This window comes from Peromyscus californicus, unplaced genomic scaffold, assembly GCF_007827085.1.
Source record: "Peromyscus californicus insignis strain IS unplaced genomic scaffold, ASM782708v3 Scaffold_14__1_contigs__length_90479793_seg_2, whole genome shotgun sequence".
NCBI classification, from domain to species: Eukaryota; Metazoa; Chordata; class Mammalia; order Rodentia; family Cricetidae; genus Peromyscus; species Peromyscus californicus.
Genome location: NW_026294436.1, coordinates 64,128,104 through 64,141,633, shown reverse-complemented (window position 1 = coordinate 64,141,633; position 13,530 = coordinate 64,128,104). Strand labels below are relative to the sequence as shown.

The 13,530-nt window shown below is 43.2% G+C and overlaps 1 protein-coding gene across 1 annotated transcript in view; it reads right to left on the bottom strand.

The window, feature by feature from the left end:
- Positions 1–13,376, bottom strand: part of Cnst (consortin, connexin sorting protein) — a 91,931-nt gene extending 78,555 nt beyond the window's left edge. Inside the window, exon 1 of the mRNA XM_052737782.1 lies at positions 13,180–13,376. The gene's annotated coding sequence lies outside the window, so the exon portion shown is untranslated. The remainder of the gene's footprint in view (positions 1–13,179) is intronic.
- Between the last annotated feature and the right edge of the window lie 154 nt (positions 13,377–13,530).

The window sequence follows — 13,530 nt, the reverse complement described above, 5'->3', positions numbered from 1 at the left end:
GAGGCTGTCGGGTGCCCTGGAACTGGAGTTACAGACAGTTGTGAGGCACCCTGTGGGTGCTGGGAATTGAACCTGGGTCCTCTGGAAGAGGATCAGTGCTCTTAACTGAGCCATCTCTCCAGCCCGATGATTTTTTTTTAATCTCACTTTTTTTTCTTTTTGTACTTTTCTAGATTTTACCGTTCTCTATAATAAATGTATTTTTTCCAATTGACTGTCTCAATGACAGTGTCATTAAGACATAATTCTCAACATACAACTCATCCACCTGAAATGGTATAACTTAACAATCCATTCTAGAACATTTTTATCACCCTGAAAACACCCCCCTCACTTCACATCCAGCTAGTGACCACTTCCTACTCCCCAGTGTGCCCCACAGCCTTCTGTACCCACTCGAACCACTAATCTCCACGGTGAGACAAAAGGACAGACAGGGTTCGAGGGCAGCCCAAGCTGTAGTGTGTTCCAGGCCAAAGCAGGGCCACAGTGTGAGATCCTGCCTAAAAGAACGAAACTCCACTAATCAGCCTGTCCCCACAGACTTACCTATTCCAGACATTTCCTATAAATGAAATCAGAGCAGGTGGCAGGTGGATACTGGTGAGTTCAACACCAGCCTGGTCTACATGGGGAGCTCCACGACAGCCAGGGCTACATGAAAGAGACCTTGTCTCCAAACACCAAAAATAAATAAATAATAAACCAGTAAGTAGACAAATAAATGGAATCATGGAATACAGAATAATAAACCAGTAAGTAGATAAATAAATGGAATCATGGAATACAGAATAATAAACCAGTAAGTAGATAAATAAACGGAATCATGGAATACAGAATAATAAACCAGTAAGTAGATAAATAAATGGAATCATGGAATACAGAGTCTTTTGTGGTTGGCCTTGAACTTGCTATGTAGCCAAAGATGACCTCAAACTCCTGCTCCCCTTGCCTCTAGCTAGAAACTGCGGCATTATAGGTGGGTGTGTCCCCAGGCCGATTTGTTTTCAGCTCTTTTCAGTATAATCCAGGAGTAAAACAGCAAGGCTGAATGCTACTTCTGTTTAACGGATTAAGAAGCCGCCACACAGTTTTTCACTGGGGTCAACAAACGTGCGACACCCCATCAGTGATACAGAAAGATTTGGATTTCTGTAACCCCAGTATGAAGCCTATGGCTTCAACTTTCTTTTTCTTCTCCCTCTCAGGACTACTGTCAGTTTGAGCCAGCTTGGGCTACATAAGGAGGTCCAGGCTAGCCTGGGCTACAGAGTGAGACACTGTCTCAAAGACACATTGGACAGCCAGGTGTGGTAGGTAGTACATGCCTGTGATGCCAATACTCGGGAGGCCAAGGCAGGAGTTTGTCATGAGTTCAAGGCTATGTTGAGCAGCAGCACTGGCCAGGGCTACAGTCAGAGTTCAGCAGTAGTGCACCTGTCTAGCACATGCAAGACCCCTGGGCTTCCCCCAAAAGCACTGGATGTGGACATCTGCTAATACTTTCTTAACAGAAACTGCCCCTGTTCCTGACAGTTCTTTACTTAACCCACTCGGGGAAGGCAGAAGGACATCGGAATGATAAATTTAGCAATAATTTTGGCTGGAGATAGTAGTAGTTCAGGGATAGAATACTTGCCAAGCATTCAAAAGGCTAGAGGATCAGTCCTTAGTTCCACAAACAAATAAGCTTAAAAAAAAAAAAAAAGACTCCATCCACCTTTGCCATGTATCTGTCTGCAGAGAGTATACTGTTCTGCTGTTTCAGGAGGTCTGTCTCCTGCATCTTCCATTTTAATGGACCACATTAAAAATGAAGGCTCAGATAGGAGGTTTGGAATGCCACAGTTGCCCAGTATAGAGAGACGATGAACTGTCAGAGGAACTGGGCAGTCACAGCTTGGCTAGATGGAAAAACACGGGAAGCCCAGTCTTGCCTCTCACTGCATGCCCCCTCTGTCCTGTTCAGGCCCCCCGAGAAACGAGGAACACATCACTCACCGCACTCCCTTCACCCTGTCCACAACCTCTTGGGACCATCTTCCTATTTCCTACTAATTCTGTAAACCCTCCTTCCAATTAATAGTCAGTTCATCTGCCTCTCAGACCCAAAAGGACTTATTATTATTATTATTATTAATCATCTACATGACTTTGTGTGCACGTGAGTGCAGGTGCCCACAGAGGCCAGAGGTGTGGGAACCTCTGACTGGAGTGTGAGCTATCTGTGTGAACTACAAGTGTGAGCTGTCTGATGTGGGTGCTAGGAACTAAATGTGGGTCCTCTGCAAGAGCAGTCCATACTTTCAACCTGAGTCCTGGGATTAGAGGCATGTGCCACCACGCCCGGCTTAGCAGCCCCTCCTCTAGGCCCTAGGGCCCTATTTTATTTATTTATTTAGTTTAGTTAGTTAGTTAGTTAGTTAGTTAGTTAGTTAGTTAGTTAGTTTTTTTGAGACAGGGTTTCTCTGTGTAGTTTTGGTGCCTGTCCTGGATCTCGCTCTGTAGACCAGGCTAGCCTCGAACTCACAGAGATCCGCCTTGAACTCACAGAGATCCCGCCTTGAACTCACAGAGATCCGCCTGCCTCTGCCTCCGAGTGCTGGGATTAAAGAAAGGCGTGCGCCACCTACACCCAGCTTTAGGACCCTATTTTAAAGATTCACAATATAATTGCTGTAACCTACAGAATTGGGAAATTCTACAATGCCAGTTCTCACCAGCCTTAAAGGAGACCTCCACAGTAGAGCTGAACTGATCATAGACACAAAGACAACTGAATTGTTTCAGAACTTTTCCCTCTGTGTTTTCAGGAGTCTAAATTTAAAAGGTAGCATTTGAGGATCCGCCTAGTGATGGCTCAGCAGGTGGAGACATGGGGCTCCAGGCTGACACCCTGAGTTCCACCCCAGAACCCACATAAAGGTCAAAAAGGACAGAATGGACTCTACAAACTAGTCCTGTGACCTTAACTTCATATGCACACATGGTACTCACAAAGCTCCTCTGCTCCTCTCTCTCTCTCTCACACACACACACACACACACACACACACACACACACACACACACACACACAGAGTAACATCTAGTTTTTGCTAAACTGACACGCAGGAGGCAGAGGCAGGAGGAATTTTGTGAGTTCAAGACCAGCCTGTTCTAAATAGTGAGCTCCAGGCCAGCCAGGCTACATAGTGAGACATAGTCTATAATAATAACAATTTGCTAAAAGAAATTGAATTCTACATACTACTTATTGTATTATACATTATAATAGTCAAAAAAGTTCCATATGCATTTCCTTTCTTTAAAAAATTAAGTTAAACCAAGCGTGATAGTGTACACCTTTAATCCCAGCACTTAGGAGGCAGAGGTGGGTGGATCTCTCTGAGTTCAAGGCCAGCCTGGTCTACAAAGCAAGTTTCAGAATAGCTAGGGCTGTCTTGAAAAACCAAAAAAAAAAAAAAAAGTTAAATTCACATAAAATCATTCATTGTTTTAAGAGAAACAAATTGTTTTTTAAAAATTACATTTATTTATTTGTATGTGTGTATGTGTGTGTGTGTGTGTGTGTGTGTGTGTGTGTGTGTGTGTGTGTATGTGTATGTACAAGGACATGCAGAGGACAACCTTGGGAGTCAGTTCGCTCCTTCCACGTTGGTCCCCAGGACTGAACTCAAGCCTCTTTACCTGCTGAGTCTTGTCACTGGTCCATGTTCATATTTGAGGGACTTGTCACTGGTCCACGTTCATATTTGAGGGACTTGTCACTGGTCCATGTTCATATTTGAGGGACTTGTCACTGGTCCATGTTTATATTTGAGGGACTTGATTTTTCCTCAAATGTTTTGGTAGAGACTTACACAAAGTGCTCCATGTGAGTATCTGCACAATAATCCCACCATACTTAGTAACATTCTGCTTACCTACAGCCCTAACATCACTATCAAGTTCACAGGCAGTAACACCTGGTCCAGAATCACTCATGAGCCTACGAATTTCAAAGTTAGTCACCAAAGTGGCGGATTTTCTTATATATGTATATCATAATATGTTCTCTTGCATGGATTAGGGTTACTTAAAATTCATTTCTTTAATTCATCTAGGGTAAAGTATAATACTTCATATGGCAAACACAATTTTAACTGTATTATACAACCTAAGTGGAGAGCTCGTCAGCTTATCTCTTAGTCTTCCAAATAAGGAGTAGAAACTTAGTGTTATCATTTTGGGAGTTAAGAAATTACAGTGTCCAGGATAATTCTTACTTTTAATTAAAGGCTCTCAGCGTCTCACATATCCCTTTCAATCTCTCCCGCATACCAGAGGCAGATTAATATTCAGAAAACACCACCTTTCTATCTCACATAAGAAACAGTGGCTCCACATACCTGTGGAACAAACAATTCTTCCTGTCTCAAAAATCCATAATGACATGTTACTGTCTGATGCTCAATTTGGTTCATGTCATCCCATCTTATATTTTTACTGAGCATCAAAATACTCTCTGACACACTCAAATAAATCTCAATATCTGCAACATCCCACGACCAGTATCTCGGTATCTCTTTTAGCCAGTCTACGCAATGCTGAGGAAAATAACAATTGTGTGGATCAGCACAGCATCTACCCAGCATCAGCTGCAGCCCCAGGGTTGGTTGGGTAGCCTCTCTAACACAGCATCCAGGACCAAATGCCACTGCAAAGCTACTCTGAACCCTCACCTCCCGGCCCACCTACCCCTACTCACAGTTAGCCTCAATTGGACCACAACAGAAACTACTGAAAGCGACATGGCAACCAGTATTTTCCTCTCATCTCAGAGGAATGCCTCTCCATCTGCTATTCTAGAATAATCTTTCTGCCTGTCCCCACTTTTGTACTCCTTTATTTCATTACAGAGCATGCCTGTAAGCAAGCCTGTTCCCAGTTCCATTCTGCACACCGGGAAGCAGATCTCCTTGACCCTACTCCTAAATCAATAACTAAATCAATAACTAAATTCAATGAATAACTTTGAACTTTCCACGAAAACTCATCCACAGGAATGACTCTTTACTATAAAACACACAGAAGTCAAAAACTAATGTTTAAAACAAACAGAAAAATCCTGAACATTCTAGAGAGAGGTCCAACGAATAACTTCTGAAGGTATAAAGGCTATAAGGTGGCCAAGTGTGGGGGAGCTCCCTTTAATCCAGCACTCAGGAGGCCTGATACAGGCCAGCCTGGCCTACATTAACTGGTTCCAGGCCAGCCAGGGCTACTCAGTGAACCCTGTCTCAAAACAAACAAAATAAAACAAAACAACAAAAAGCTCCCCTAATGTGCTTTTTAAAGATGAGTTATCACAAATACTGTATTTGGATAGGAGCTTTGGGGAAAAAAAATAATAAAGACAGGTTATCCTCAACTACACAGTCTAAGAAAAGGGACAACCAATAATAAAAATGTTACTAGAAAACATTTTCCAGTGCTTCCCACCCCCGCCCCCAGGTTTGCTGGTCAATTACCCCTTTTCATTTTCCCCTTGGAAAAGATGTGTCGTTGGCATAGGTGGGCTAGAAATGTCCTCATGTCCCCCTGGAGTGAGGAGTCCCTCTTCCTGGCCAATTCATCACACCATCAACACAGATGGGAGATATCAATGGACCCTCACTGCTAAGTAAGCTTTGATTTAACTTTCTTAGACAAGAAAAAGAGTTGGTCCCGTTTCAATAATCAGGTTTTCTCCAAGTTAAAATTCAGTTACCTTTTTCCTCTTTGGAGAATTACTTTTTTATAATTGAGAAGAGGAAGGAGGTAAATAAGGGTTTTAAGGCTTACGTAAGCCCGGGTGCTCTGACCTTTGCTTTCCAAAGCAGGCACCAGAGGCACCAGTCAGGAGAGGGAACATGCTATGGGGGCTCTCTTTTCAAGATCTCTTCTCACACGCTCCTGAGGCAAAGGTCCAGCAGGAACTCCCCGGCAAAGGCTTCCCTGAGCACCGAGCCTTATGGGTGCATCGCACATGCAGCGCAGAGCCCTTAGTTCTAAAGCAGACCTTCTTAGAACAGTTGCTGCCTCAGCCTAGTTGAGGGCTCCGGAAGCAGGACTTGGGCTCTGTACCTAGGCACACCCTCTGAGGCTGTCCAGGAGCTCGGACCTTGCATAAAAGCAAAGCTCTCCACAGCGTGGCTGGGGGCTGGCTGTGAGAATCCAAATACACAAACTCCTATCAGCTAAGAGGGCACCTGGAGGAACAGCAGCTGGCCTTAATGAAGTAAATGCTTTTCTAACTTAGAGGTTACTTTGTCCTTGCTAAGAAAAGACCGGCTTCCATGACCGATTAAATGCCTTGAAACTGGAGTTCACACGTAATACTAAGAAGAAAAACCTTTCATCCTCTTCTAATCCAAATGTTTATGACTAAACTAGGGAAGACACATGACGCTGTTTCTATTTGTGACAGTGTGTACCTAATGTTTTGGGGATAATCTCTAACTGAGACAGAAAAAAAAACAAAAAACAAAAAAATCCACAACAAATCTAAAAATAGTTGGAGCAAAACATCTAGGACACTAGGGACATAACTCAGTGGTAGAGCTCTTGCCTAGACTATATAAATTCCTGGGTTAGGCCAGTGAGAAGGTCAGAGGGTAAAAGTTCAGGGGATGAAGGCACCTGTCGCCAGCCCTGACAACCTGAGTTCAAGGCCCTGAACCCACATGGTGGGAGCAAAGAAGCAACTCTCATAAGTTGCTCTTTGACCTCCATATGTACCTGTGTTGCACGTGTGTCCCCTGGAGCGCACACACACACACACACACACACACACACACACACACACACACACAAATACATGTAATTTTTTAAGTTTTATTTTTCCCCCCAGGGTTCAAGTCCCAGCCCCCAAAACAAACAGAACAATACAAAACACTGACAGTTTTCCTTCTTCATCCTCCCAGTAAGCCTGGGTACTTCCTCCTTTTATCTATGCTGAGTACGAGGGAAGAAATAATGTGGATTTCTTTCTTTTCTTTTTCTTTTTCTTTTTTTTTTTTCCGAGACAGGTTTACTCTGTGTAGCTTTGGTGTCTTTCCTGGAACTCACTCTCTAGTCCAGGCTGGCCTCGAACTCACAGAGATCCGCCTGCCTCTGCCTCCCGAGTGCTGGGATTAAAGGTGTGTGCCACCACTGCAAGGGATTTCCTTCTTGAATCCTTATAACTTATGTACCTTATACTTGGATTAAATAAACCCTTTCCATATTCTACGAGTGTGTGTGTGTGTGTGTGTGTGTGTGTGTGTGTGTGTGAACAAACCTTAAAATCTTTGTACCTTCGTAAGTTAAAAATAAATAATTACACTAAGCTTTAGTAAATAAAACCCATTTTTAAAAAATGAGTCCTCATTGAAAAATCTTTAGCAATGACTTTTGGTTCACCCAGTAATTCTATTAAGTTTACAGAGGTAAGAACTGGACCTGCAAAAGACAGACACGGACGAAGGAAGGCCTACGCATGCATTTAATACAAGAAACAGCAGGCACCAAACTGCCTTCAAGTATAGCACACTTAAGGATTCTCAAACACTCGGGAAAACATATACCCAGTACTCTTAAAAAACCCAGGAAAACAACATTCTGTTGCAGCACAAGGTGCACATATTTTAAGGGAATCATTAACCTAAAATCTACAAGTATCCGAAGAGGTTATTATGCTTTCATTGAAACTAGAACGCGACCACCTCATAACACTGAGTTTTCAAAACACAGCTAAAACAGAAAAAGGGTAAATGACCTCTCAGCTGGTTGTTTTACAGGGAGAACAATGTAGACATTCTCATAAGAAGATTTAACAAATATGATCACAAGACACAATTAATTACTTTTATTTATTTACATTGAGACAAAGTCTTACTATGTAGACCAGGCTAGCCTTGGGCTCACAGAAATCCACTGCCTCTACTCCTTTCTTAAGAGCTGGAATTAAAGGTGTGCATCACCTTAGGGACTCTGATGTAAATTCTTACAATCATAGATACTGTCAAAATGTCAATGCCCAAATGTCAATTAAAGTTGCTAATTTGCTGCTACTGTTTCATAATTCTTACTAGACCGTGCAATAGGGAAAATGCAGATTTGTCATTATTTTGATAGGCACACACTATCTTTCCATTCCAAATGGCCGGTGATGACAAGAACCAGGAAGTCCTAAGATAGCATGGTAGAGTGGGGAGGAGACACAAAGTTTCAACCTCCAAATATGGTCATTGCAAAATCATGCCTAAAACACTTTCAGAAATCTCCAACTATCATAAAACTTAAGAATTTCTAAATATACTATATATTTTAAATACCCCATATGAATTATTCCAATTGCTTAAAAAACAAAAGTAGTCCCTTGTTGAAAATAAATCTATTTTCCCCATGGGGATGATCACAAGGTAAAGTCTGTATTAACGTAAGTCTTAAAGGCTCAAAACGGAAGAGAAAGCAGCATAATAGTTTAAAGACATCAGACCTTTTCATCCAGAACATCTCTTTTTGGAAGCTCTTCAAGCATAAAGTTTTTTTTTTTCTTTTAAAGAAATTGAAAAATTGCCAGGCTATCAGTTTTCTTCCTCAAATAACTAAATGAATTTTTTTTTCTTTTTCAGAAGGGATCTAGCTACATTGTCCAGGTTGACCCCCCCCCCAGGCCCCTAGGCTTGGGAGCCCCCTTTCTCAGCAGCCTCTGTCGTAGCTGGGACCACAGGAATACACAACTTTACCCAGCTTATTTTTCTTTAAGAAAAAAAATTTGTTGTTTTCAATTTTCTTCTTTAGTTTTTGGTTAGATTTTAGAGACAGGTTCTCCTTATGCTGCCTAAGTTGCTCAGGCAGATCTCCAACTCACCATCCTCCTGCCTCTAAAAAAACAAGTTTTACTACATTGTATATTTAAGCTAGATAGCTCCACTGTATAAGATACATATGTATTACATAAGATACATGGGTATTAGAATCGTTATTAAAATGAAACTAATGAATACAATCATCAGGTCAGTTATCCCCCATCCCCCCAGTCATGGCTACAATGTACTCACTTAGCCAAAAGCTTACACTATTCCTAACTGCCACTCCTATGCAGTGGGCTAGCTCAGTCTACCTGGTAGTCTGCAGATTCGATACTTTGTATCCTTTTGCCTGAATCTTCAATTTTCTCTTTGTGGTCCTGAATTTATTCTTTTTTATTTTTTATTTATTCAAACCAACTGCCACCAATGTCTAGTTTTAAATGCAAATGAAAACACTACCAGAATGTACACTTCTCTTTCACAAAAATAAGTCTATCCACCTTTTCCAATTCTCGATTTGCTCCTGCAAACACTCCAGAGGCTGCCTTACAGTGGGTCAGTCTATAAAGACTGGCGTTTAGACAGAAAGCCTGTTTGCTGATCAAGGAAGCAGATATGCTTCTTGTATTAAACTATCAGGAATATTAATTAGGAAATTTATTAGAATGCAGGAGTCAAGACAGGACCAAGACAGAATCCCCACAGAGGTCAGCTCTAAACCTGGTTACTTCAGCTCTAAACCATGGATGGTTTCACTTGAATTAGCATACCTGCTGCCAAGCAGCTCCTGGCAGGTACCCGGATGATGTGCCAGCAGCTTTATACAGAGCTGCCACATTTCTCTTTAACAAACATAAACTCGGGTTCCCACAGTTTCAAAGCCAAAATACCATACCCTCTTTCATTCTAAATTTTGCCTGAAATATTGCCTTGCCCTTGATAAGAAACACCAAGCTACAGAGGACCACATCTCCCAGACCATTAGTCATACTTGAAACTGGTTCAGGAAATAGTACAACAGCAGGTACCCTACCTGTTTCTTGCAACCAAGTTCAAGCATCTCATAGGGCCCCAAGTCCTCCCTACTCAATGCCACCAGACTTACTAGACACAGACTCACAGCCCTGACACACTGCTGACACACAGATGGAAAGAACTGTCACAACGACACCCCAGGAAATGACTGAGCATTCTATTCATCCTAGGATAGTCAATTAACAAGTACTGGGCATCAGTGCTCATCAGTGTCAACATGGAACAGGAAGAGACTTCCTTCCGCACAGAACCCTCGTCCTGCACAGAATCTTCTCAATATGAGAATGGAAACAGAGAGAAAAGGAAAAAGAAAGAAAGAAAGAAGAAAGGGCCTTTTTATGTATCCCGAGAGAATCCAACTCCCAGGGGAGAAAGGCATTTTAAGCATCAAACACCGGTCTTCTGGTTCCGTGCCAGCCAATGAGGGAGGAAGGCATCGGCTACAGGTGACTCTTGAACACTGGCAACGGGGTCAGTCTTAATCGAGATGTGCTGAGTGTGAACCACATCAGAACTGCAGATTTGGCAGAAAATCTTGGAAAATATTGTGGCAACTATGATATACGGAGGATTAAAGCCATTAAGGCTATTTCCACTTGGTAAATGGGACCGCTAGAAAAGTTTTAGAATTAGCTTCTGTTTCTTCTGAATGGTGCTGCTCCAGCCTTGACTCTGACACAAAGCATAACATTCAGTATTTCCCAATTTCAGTTCTCATTTAAAATCTACAAGAAAAAAAAAAAAACCAGTACTTTCCTTTCTCAAGCAATTTGATTATGATAACTTAATAAGAAAAATAATTTAAAGCCAGCCATAAAGTAACCAGCAAGCATATTAGAAAGAAAACTCACTTCAGGGGGGCGAAAACAGCACAGGATACAAAAACCGCAACTGTTAAGAGAATGTGATCACAAATACCTTAACTAAGTTTTTCTAAAACTGTAGGTCTAAATGCTGATTATAATATGCATTGTAAGCTGGGTGATGGTGGTGAGCACCTTTAATCTGAGCACTCACGGGCAGATCTCTCAGTCTGAGGCCAGCCTGGTCTACAGAGCGAGTTCCAGGACAGCCAGGGCTACACAGAGAAACCTTGTTTCGAAAAACCCAAAACCAAAAAAAAAAAAAAAAAAAAAAAAAAAAATCATTTTAAAAGTGAAATGACTGTTTCCTTTTTAGCATCCAGGGCCCCAGGGGTGGGGTGGTTTCTGTATTACTCAAGTGCTTGCAAACACAAACAAGTAAACACTTAACATTATAAAAATGGAAACAACTGAACACGTGACACAAACCTGCAAATCCCAGTTAAGGCAGGAGGAGGAGGAATTTAAGACCAGTTTAAACCACAGTTAAGGGGGAGGGCTTAGTATTCGCAAGCATTCAGACCTGCCTCCTGATCCCCAAAGATACAAATCTATAACCCCAGTGTTTAGGGGATGGAGGAGGGGAGATCGCTGGAGCTCTCTGGCCAGCCAGCCTAACAGAATCTGTTAGGGACAGGTTCAGGGACAGAACATGTCTCAGAAAAGTAAAGTGGACAGTGACTGGGGAAGTCATCTGACATCACACCACACAGGGCACATACATGCATGCACACACAAACATGGACACACATGTATACCACACACACAAACAAAAACCGGGTACTAGGGGGTAGCTTGGAGGCAGGTCATTTACCTAGCTTGTGTAAGGCCCACGGTTTGGCCTCTAACAAAGAAGGGGAGAAGGGGGAATAAGGTAAATAAATATAACTTCTCTTCCACCAACTGCTCAAAAGCGAAATAAACACTGCCCTAAGTTCTCAAGGACTGATTAGGCTGTGGTCCACAGGCACTATGAAATTCTTAAAAATGTCCTTTTCCCACAGTGCTAAGTATATTTACCTTTTGTGGTACCCGGTACAGAATTCAGGGCCTAATACATGCTAAGCAAGTGGTCTACCAAACAGCTACATTATATACCCTTGCCTTAAGAGGCTTATTTTAAAAGCAAAAAAAACTCAAGGATATACTTGGTAAGTGAATTTTGTCATTGCTCTCATATAAAAAATCATTTTGCTATATTCAATTGTTAAAATATTGCTCTGGGGCGGTTAAATCTAGACTACTTCTGAGTTTATCAAAATGCTCATTTTGGGGGATGATCACCTTCCTTTTCTCCTTTCCTGAGACATAGTTTGAGTATATCCTAAGCTAGCCTTGAACTCATAACGCATCCCAGGCTGTCCTCAAACTCATGGAGCCTCAACCTCCTGAATGCTAGGATTAGAGACTTGTACCACTGCCTTGTTACAAAATTTTCAGTGAGGAAAGAATACTAAACAAACAAATTTAAGATCAGTGAATGAAATCCTCGGGATTTCCACAATAGTTAATAACTCCTACACTGTACTAACTTATTCAAAAAGGGCCATCTTCAGGTGTCAATTTTTTATGTCCTTGAGTTTCATCAGCTAAGGATAATCGACGGGCTACTTGGCAGGTGACACATTCCTCAGACACTCTTTTCCTTGTGCATTTAAATGCCAAGCTCAATTATGCTGCCAGCAGAGTAAGCAGAAAGGATTGTACATATTTTAAACTAGGGAGTTGATTGGCCGCAGCTTCCTGCCTTGATGGAAAGGATAATGGGTAAAGCTTTGAGTCCGATCCCTCAAACACTGAAACCACTCTCAAAGAATCGGATCTTCTAACATTGCCCCAAAGACTGCCAAAATTCCCATTAGAACATTCTATTTTTAGTCTTTGCGATCGGCCTTTTAAATTGCATTCTACAATACAATGTGCTTAACTAAGTTTACACAGAAGAATAAAGACGCTTCCTAAGGCTTTAATCCTTTTAAAGATAGGAAAGAATTTTAAGCTTTCAAATCTTATTTTCTGTTCAGCCTTAAATTTAAGTCTTGCAAATATGCATATTAAAAAGAAAAGGTAAATCTTGGCCCAGAGGCAGGACAAGAAGGGAGACAACTAGGCGATTTCCAGACAACCAAAGAGGTGACGGTGGAGGGGAAACAAGGTATGGGGGCAAATAAAAACCACCCGCAGGAAAGCGAGCGAGCACAGGCGACGGGCCACCGAGCAGAGAGACACCAACGCGGAGTAGAAGCCGCAGGATCCCCGGGGAGGCGAGCGCGCGCGGAGAAATTGGCGCGATGCGCGACAACAGCACACCCGCAGAAAAGCGGGGGAAACCGAGAGGGGGCGGATGCAAAGGGACCCACTGCAACTCCCGGGACGACAGCGCCCGGGGAGGAGCGAGCGAGCGTCCGCAGCTCCGCGGCCGCCGAGCCGGCAGATCCCCTGCAGCCCGGCTGCTCTTCTTACCTGGGCATCCGAGGCAACGCAAGGGCTACCGCCGGGCGCCGGGTCTGTTTCCAGCCCCGCTTGCTGACATGGCGGCCGACGAGCTGTCACACAGCTGGCTCCGGTCTCCCGCGGCTCTGGAGGATCGGACACCTCCAGCCTTCCCGCCCCGCCTCCCTCCGCGCGCCCTCCCGGCCGGCCGCCGGACCGAGGAGCATAGAGTGCGAGAGGCTAGAGAGGAAGCGCCGAGGGCGGGCGACCATAGAGTTCCAACCCGGACACACCCGGATAGTCCACTCACAGGCGTCTGGGGGCGGAGCCTGGGCGGAAGCGGAAGCGAGTGCAGAAAAGGCTGAGGCTCCGGCGTCCGCA